The 9,181-nt window shown below is 38.6% G+C and overlaps 1 long non-coding RNA gene across 1 annotated transcript in view; it reads left to right on the forward strand.

The window, feature by feature from the left end:
• LOC142046559 (uncharacterized) overlaps positions 1–9,181 on the forward strand; it is a 54,077-nt gene that overhangs the window by 19,894 nt on the left and 25,002 nt on the right. Inside the window, exon 2 of the long non-coding RNA XR_012655498.1 lies at positions 5,870–5,930. This is a non-coding gene — a long non-coding RNA (uncharacterized LOC142046559). The remainder of the gene's footprint in view (positions 1–5,869; positions 5,931–9,181) is intronic.

The raw sequence follows: 9,181 nt of genomic DNA on the forward strand, positions 1-9,181 counted from the left end.
AGCTATCTCTACTGCCTTCTAGAAAGATCTTAATTGGCTCCAGGTGCCTTGATTAACCTGGAGCAACTGCCATTTGGTTACCAGGGTACTAGGGATTTGTTTAGCCTGGGGCTAACATACCTGTTTCTCAATACTTTACTGTAGCCATCTGGCCTTGCCCCATCACACAGAATATTTACTTTACTGCAGTTTGTCTGATTTACTCTGCCTTGCAGTGTGTAATCACCTTTTATAATACAAGCTGCAAAAGTACTGTTTGCTACATAAAAAAAATTGGCCATAGACGAACATTTAAATATTTTTAAAATACTTCCTTAGCTGACTGATATTGTCAATGAATCTTGAAACTACCCTTTCTCAAACCTGCCATTAAAATGCTGGCGGACACTATATCATTCCTGTGAGTCTGATTGTCACCAATTGAGCATAGCCAATGATTCCAGTGCGGGGAAGGTCAAAGTCCTGCCTTGGCAGCCTACTTGGAGTGCCAGCAAGATTGTCCTTTCTAACATGAAATATGTACTTGTAATATATCTTTGCTATCTCCCCCAATAATAAAGAAAACTCAACTCTTCTCCAGCCAATCAGGATGTCTATGAGAACCACTGGAGGTAAAGCTTTCAGCAATCTAGCAGAGCTTCAGAAAACAGCACTGAGAAATCCTGGATGGGCTGGAATAGAGATAATTCAAATGGAAATATAAGTGTGCCTAGAGTATAGAAAATTAACTAATCAGCATACTGGCACAATGACTACTTGATACATTAATAATAAGACACTTCGAAAGTTGTATTTTTATGAGCCAGAGCATTAGATTTTTCTGATATAAAATGTTCATACTTTATTCTCATATTCCATTGGTCATTATTTGATTTCTCTCATTCATGGAATAGTGTCATAAAGAATATAAAGACTCTTAAGATATAAAGATGATGAATTCTACAATATTCAGCACTTTCCCTTCAAACTCTTCTAAAGAAATCAGAAGATAACATTTCAAATTAAATTATGGGTCAAAAAAAAAAAAAAAAAAAAAAAAAAAAAAAAAATTTAAAAAAAAAATTGGGGGAAAAAAAAAAAAAAAAAAAAAAAAGAGAAAGAGAAAGAGAAACTTACAAGTAGCTTTTAGGCTATCCAACACACTGGAGACAAGTAATTCCAAAATAAATTGCCACTAAAAAGTCAAAGAATTGATTGATGTTTTAATTTTGAAAGGATGTTCTTGGTATGATCCATGCAATTATGTTTAATATAGTTTAAATGTATGTGCAGTATTTGATCTTTACTTTGTGCTACAGTGGTTACCATAAAAAAAAATCAACATTTGCCAACAGATACTGCACAATTGCAATAATTATTTCCTCATCCACCTCACATGACCTACAAATAGATTTCCTGAACCAACATAATTGAAGGGAATGTGTAGAGTAAATTATGGTTCCAGTCCAACAAAGGGGAATCTGTAAATGATATTGGTTCTTGTTTGACCCTGATGGAGCCCATGAGTGTTCTCTTTGGTAATAGGGAGACCTAGTGATGATTTACTCCCCTAGCATAGCAGATCATGTCAGCCTGAGACTGTCACAAAAGGAATAGCTACAGCCTTAGTCAACTATCCCCACAGGCCCTCAGAGTAAACCATCAGCAGACATCATGTCTGGGTAGCACTTTCCTGAGACTTAATGTGTGACATTGGATTAAAAATACCATGTTCCCAGCATGAGACTCAGGGATTGTTTTCATGCCCCCAAAGTATGGACTACAGGTACGTGAACTTCAGCACACTCTAAAATGTTGGAATGAAACTGCCTCCTGCAAAGCTGTGGAGTCTTCTAGACTGAACTGTTCAGTGAAGTCCATTCTCCATGGAGGATTTTGAGGTTACAAAAGTGAAGGTGGCCTCCACTTCCCATTAGTTCTTCATTAATTACTAAAGGTCCAATGACCTCAGATTATACACAGTATCCTCAATGCTTCCATCAGGGTGTTTTTGTTTTGTTTTTTTTCCCCGAGGGAAGCACTGAGGACATTGCTTCTGATAAAGCTGTATCAAGGTCAGCTTCACTGAGTTCAGGGTCCTGAAAGACGAGCATTTTTTGGGAGGCAGGTAGCAATGGGTTTCTTCATATAAACATGGATGGGTGATATTAGTGGCAGGCAGATGGGCTTTCAATGCTATCTCCAACATATATGATGGCTGAAGATCAGATGGTGCTCTTCCACATGTGGAATTAATGATGGCCAGCAACGACACACTATTTGTATAGGTCATAATACTGCTCACGATCACAATTAGTTGTTCTGTTTCCCTGGGAATGTGCTTTTTCCCTTCTGGTTGAAATAGCTTGACAAATATAAATCGGAGGAATTAGTAAGCACCCAAGAAGAGTCCACTGTGATTAACCTTCCCTCTGCTATGCATGCGTGTATTATTCACGGACCAAGTAGGAAAAAGTTAATGGGCAAGAAGATCAAGACACCTGGAGGTCATCATGCAACCAAGCCTAACTTCTTTCTTTAGCAGGCGGCAACAACAACAACTACAACAAAACATCTTAGAGCCAGAGTAGTGGGGAGCAATTTGTCCTCCTCACAGTGGCGACTCTGGGACAGAGGCTCAGAATGAGAATGTCTGCTTATTTTGGAGCTGTGTTTTTTTTCCAAAGAGGAGAGGCTAGGAAGACCAGCATGTGGCCCTGGAAGAGCCTGTCTTATGACACATCATTTCATAAATTCCAAGATCAGAAGGGACCACTGTGATCATCTGATCTGATCTCCTCTATAGAATTTCCCCAAATAATTCCCAGAGCCTATCTTAAAAAAAAAAATCCAATCTTTATGGAGAATCCACCACAACCCTGAGTAAGTGTTCCAATAGTTAATTGCTCTCATTGTTACAGATCTGCACCTTCTTTCCAGCCTGCATTTGTCTAGCTTCAACTACCAGCCATTGGATTGTGACCTTTCTCTGCTAGATTGAAGGACCCATTATTAAATATTGTCCCACAGGTGGATACTTACAGACTGTAATCAAGTCACCCCTTAGCCTTTTTTGCCCCAGAAGTATTTACAAGTGGTTTTAAAATGAGAACATGGTATACACTGTGTGCTCTCTACATTCTACTTCCTTGTACTGTTAACCATTAGATGACTTCAACTATGTAAAGACTTATATGATCTGTAAAAAAACCCCAACAAACTGGCATCTGATTTAGTCCCTAACAGAAGACTAGACACATATTGGGGCAAGGGAAGCGGAGGGAGGGAAGATGAAGAAAGAAAACAAAAAAAACCTCAGAATTTCTGTCATTCATTCACTATATTCAATAGTGTGTGCTCACAATTAGTTTGTTTTATTATATAATTAGATATCCATGGAATTGTGTCTATATATTTTTTTGCAAATGAGAAACACCTCCATGCACTTATACAGTTTGTTTGTTTATTAAAGGGAACCTAAAATAACACTTTATTGACATCACTACAAGTCCTAACTATGGATTAAAACAGGGATTGGCAACCTTTGGCATGCGGCTCGCCAGGGTAAGCACCCTGGCGGGTGGGGCCGGTTTGTTTACCTGCCATGTCCACAGGTTCGGCCGATAGTGGCTCCCACTGGCCACGGTTCACCATCCCAGCCAAAGGGGACTGCGGGAAGTGGTACGGGCCAGGGGATGTGCTGGCCGTTGCTTCCTGCCACCCCCATTGGCCTGCAGCCAGTGGGAGCTGCGATCGGCCTAACCTGCAGACGCAGCAGGTAAACAAACTGGACCGGCCTGCCAGGGTGCTTACCGTGGTGAGCCACGTGCCAAAGGCTGTCGATCCCTCAGTTAAAACCAGAAAACTTATGTTCTTTACTCTGATCACTTGGGGGAAAAATAAAATATTCCCAACCCATGGGAGGTGAGCCTTTGCTGAAAACACTGAGGCCACATCATAGAAATATATCCCACTGGTATTTAGGAAAGGGTTTTAGAACACACAGAACATGCAAGTTTTGTTAGCTATTGGCAGCTGGAATCAAACCTAGGGCCTCTTGAGCTTAATGCATAAATCTCTACTGCCTGAGCTAATATACAAAGCTTGCTCAGGCAAGGCTGTAGCAGGCTCATCACTCTTTGGCTGGCCTAGCCACCCTATCAGGGGGACAGAGTGCCACACTGAGCTTGCACGAGTTACACAAGGCGAGAAGTTGCTTGAATCTGGAGCCCAAGAATCTGGGCAAATCTCACATATTCCAGGGCCTCTGTGTGTATTGTTCTTGGCAGTGTTCCCTTGACTTTCCCTCTGTAACGTTCGTGGGAGGCTACGGGCCTACCCTGAGTGCTCTGCAAGAACGAGGCCCACACACACCGTGAGTTATTGGCTTTAATGAAGGTAACGTGATACATCCGCAACGGGGACTCTGGGCGTTGCTGTCACGGAGATGAGTAACCCAGCACGGAAGCTCAGCTCGGCCTGGGTCGGAGTCCAAAGTCGGGACCGGGAGCATACTGCTATATATACACACACAATACAAAGCAACTCATACATATGCAAGAAGGGACTGCCCACAGGCTATGTCCGCCCTTTGGCCTAAGGCCATACAAACTGGGTTCAACCAGTTAAAAGCAAGTTATAACTGGCATGCCGTGTCCTACAATGACCGGCCACATAGCAAGCAGGGGCTTTTCACAAGGCCGCCGAGAAAGCGGAAATACCCTAGCTAGGCCGTGACACAGTCTTTTGCAGTCCCCTACACCCTCTTTATTTAAACATTAGTGTATACAAATAGGAACTATCTTCCATGCCTTATTCCTATGCAGAATTTACTATAATACTGCTTTCTAGTAACAAAAGCTTAAAAAAATGAATTTCATCTGGGACCTTGGCTTTGAAATCATCTGTATTCCTACAGGTAAAATCACAATTTCTGCCTTTTTATATGGCCGTATAGTGTAATTTCAGAACCCACATTCTCACTGTCTTTACTGCAATGTTTGTTGACTTTTAAAATGTTAATAACAAGCCTCATTGTGGGTTTGATGGAGTTTAACAATTTATGAATGTCCCACATCAACCAGCTGAATAAAATTCTCCACAGAGGCACATCAGTACAAAATTATTTCACGTCTTATGTTTTCTTTAAGTCATGAAGCAATATCCTTGGGTTTGATTTAGAACTAATTTACCAACCAGGGACTAAGGGAACACCTGCTGCTTTATTGACTGGTGTAATCTTCTACTTCATACTGAAAAGAGATTTTATATTATTAGCCTCTATAGAAACAAATGGTCAGAGGTTGACCCCTGTAAATTCTTCATTTAAAATAAATGTTGTTAGTTCTAACTTAGATTTATATTTTATTAAATTAATCAAAAACCAGTATTTTAATCCTTAAAGGCAAATATTCCTTGGTAGCAGGATTCTGTATACCAATTCTTAATAAACCTTTCTAGAACCTCTGAAATGTAACTGACCTCAGAAGGTTGTGAGAAATGATTTTCTTGCTTTCTACTTACTACTGCTTTGGACCATATAGGGAAAATAACAGTGAATTTATAGGGCCTTGTCAGCACATAAAAGTGGCTAGAAACTTCAAAAGACACTGCATATGGTTTTGTTGAAGGGGCCTTTATTAGTACGGGATATGGAAAGAAATCCCAGTTTGCTGACCATAGCCCCAAACACACACCAGCACAGAATCAGTGTTCTATAGCAAATTTATTCATGCCATCAAATACTTGGTATAATAGAAGCATTTTCTTTAATGTTATGGAACTACTGAGAATACATTCAATACAGATTTAAAACATCAGTTTGAGTTTATGTTGCAACTTTATATGTGATTGGTATGGAGAATGTAGCTTACTACCTTTTTTTTCCAAGGAGTACGGCCAATGCAACTGCTAATCAGGAATGGTCTATGAAATGGCTGGTGAATTTTAAGGTGAGCAAATGTAAAGTCTGGATTACTGCAGCAACACTCTATTTATGGTTACCATTGGAATCATGTTACAGCTACTGTAGAATGCAGAGGCATGGAGCTCAGGCCTTAATCTGTGAGAGCTGGTGAAGCTCACATTCCACAATCTGGACTGTTTGCCTATTATCGAGTCAGTACAAGTCAAAAATTTACTATAAGAATTTAGAGCCAATGGTTTGAACTGGCAAGTCCTAGACCATATATTTTAAGCAACCCACAACGTATTAAGTAATTTGTTGTTAAGGATAAAAAAAAAAAAAACGTTGTACAGTGTTTATTCCACAAGAGGTGTGTGTGTGTGTGTGTTAGTTTTAAATATAAGCCATATGATGCATACCCAAGGTCAAAGAGCACTACTCATCTATTAATCAAAATCAAGTTTCCAAAGCATCCTCCTTTCCTCAACAAACATTTATGTGTAACATGGTGGCATAAAGCAAACAATACATAAGTAACTTACTGTGTTCCTCTTGTTTATGGGTCTCCCTTCACTCCATTTTAAGTTTTCTCCTGACTGCTTGTCTTTTCCACACACTCATCTTCAGTGTTCAGCTTTTTTGTTATTCCTGCTTGTTAACTTCACATCCATTTCCTTATCTAACTTACAAGCTATATTTCTTCTCCTCTCCTGGTTTCTCTATCCCCTGTTCTGTACTTATCAAACTCTCCCTTCTCTCACCATCCATATTCTCACCCTTCACCCTTCTTGTGCATTTAGACTGTAAATTTCTTAGGACAGGATGTGGTTTTTTAACATCTTTGTACATTGCCTAGTACAGTTGAGCCTCAGACCTGATTGGGGCCTCAAGGTGCTACCACACTATTCCTAAATAATATTTAACTCACTCTCACCAGTTCACCTACTCACCTGTCTTTCTCACCTACAATCTTTTTACTATATCAACCCAAGGTGTAATGATAATTTCTACATTGAGACCCCAATATTGCAAAGACTTGATGCATATGCTTTACTCAGTGTGTGTAACTTAAGCACATCCATAAGTCCTTGCAGGACTGCAGCATTCACATTTATTTTTGTTTGTTTCTTGGGGTGTTTTGTATTAAATATAAGACTATTAGTTCCTTCACTAAAAAGGTAAGCACGTTAAAAAACAAGGCTATAACAGAAACTGTTGTAATTTAGCTCTGATTGTAAAAGCAATAATGAATTATATGGTAAGAAGGAAATTTCTTTTTACCATTGTCCTAGTATATGAACAAAGAGAAAACGGCACTTGAATTAAAAGGAAACCAATTTAAAATGGACAAGAGAAAATACTTTTTATACAGCATGTAATTAACCATGGGATTCATTCCTACAAGATCTTGAAACAATTTTCATATTAAGATTTAAAAAAAAAAATTATACACTTGTAGGAATAAAAAACCCTCTTAATTATATTAGTTTGTATAAAATTAAAATAATTATGAATAATTATTTTGGACATAGATTTTGAATGCCATAATACTGAACAATAAGAAGCATTATTTGAATTTGCCTTTATAAAAAAGATTTTGTTGGTGATTGCTGTCAGAGATAGGATACTGCACTATTTAAAGTCATTAGTCTGTTCTAATATTATAATTCTTTATGTTTCTATGAATTATAGAGCAAATCCTGTTGTCTTTACTCAGGCAAAATTCTCACTAACTGCACTGGATTAATGATAACAATACACCAGGGAAAGAAGTACAGAAAACTCTCAATTGATTATGACAGTCCAGTTAAAATAAAAATCTAGGCAAGCCATCTGCAATACTAGTATGTTTAAAGTATTCAGTGTTCTGGTTTCAACTTGTTAATAGAATAAACTCTAGATAATTTCCAGAATAACCAATTTTGTAAGTCAACCTACTGCTTCGTTCTCTTGGAGTTTGTTATTGTAAGTACTTATAAGTGCCTTTGAGGAGAGGAACATCAAATATAAAGTTAAAATGACTTAAATGCTATTTTAAAGGCTTAATTAATTGCCTGGGGCTCAAAACAAACCAAGTTACTCATGTATATGTACAGTACAAAATATAATCTTGAAGAATGTTACACAATGAACTTTGAATTCTGTGTTGTTCAGAAGGCATTTCATAAAAAGACTACAAATTTAGGTTCATTTATATGATTAAAAATTGCAGTCATTTGTCATTCCTGCTAATGTAAATGGCATTAGACACATTTTTCAGGAATTTTCTAGAATGACCATCTTGCGTCCTGTGCAACCAGAACAGGTACTATCTGAAGGTCCCTACTATAACAGAGCAACCATAGTACCACTGGGTGGGTGAGAAGAGTATTAAAATTGTGTTAGCTTCTGGATTCTGAGATCAAGGCTCCACTGTGCTAATTGCTATTCACACACAATAAAAATGACAGTCCTTTCTCCAAAGAATTTACAATCTTAACATGATGAGAAATGCAAACAAATGGAAGGAAGACAAAGTAATAGCATTGTGTTTAGTTTAAGGAGCAGTCTTGGTACATCAACTTTTTAGCCATTGTGAAGTGTTTTGAGAAAATCATGAAAGAGCTGAGTCTTAAAAATGGATTTGGAAGAGAATAATATAGTAACTTTACAGGTTTTTATGAAGAACTCCTCCCATGCATAAAGGGCAGTATGGAAAATTGGACTGATATGCAATGAATGCTGACATGGGGGACAGAGTGGAGATGAGGGTCAACAACACAATAATGTATTAGTTGATATGTAGGGCAAGACTAAGTTGCAAAGGGCCTATAAGGCAAAAGCTAGGCTTTATGCCAGCCAGCGCAGTACAGCAGATCATGGAAGAGGAGAAGAAATAGACAGTGGGGCTGCAATTAAGTGAATCTACTTAACCTCATATAGAGTTTGCAGCTCAGGCACTAGAGTAATGGCCTTAGCTGGGCTGAAGATAGTTCTTGTCCTCCCCATTACTTTGGGAGAGGATTCTGTTCTCCCCAACCTCCATGTAATTTCTCTGTCCAAAGCTTTCTTTCTAAGACTCAGACTGGTTCTGCCCATGCAAATGAATAAGCCCCCAGTGCAAAATTCCTCCCCACTTCCCCTTATGCAGTGTCTTAAATTTATTGCTATTCTCAGCTTGTCATAAGTAGATAGGTAAGGTAAGGGTTAATTTTCTTTTACTGTTAAGGGTTTACAAAGGGAACCAAACACCTGACCAGAGGACCAATCAGGAAACAGGATTTTCAAAAGTAAGGGTGGGAACCTCTGGAGGTTTTT

The sequence above is a fragment of the Chelonoidis abingdonii genome, chromosome 3 (assembly GCF_003597395.2).
Source record: "Chelonoidis abingdonii isolate Lonesome George chromosome 3, CheloAbing_2.0, whole genome shotgun sequence".
Classification (NCBI taxonomy): Eukaryota; Metazoa; Chordata; order Testudines; family Testudinidae; genus Chelonoidis; species Chelonoidis abingdonii.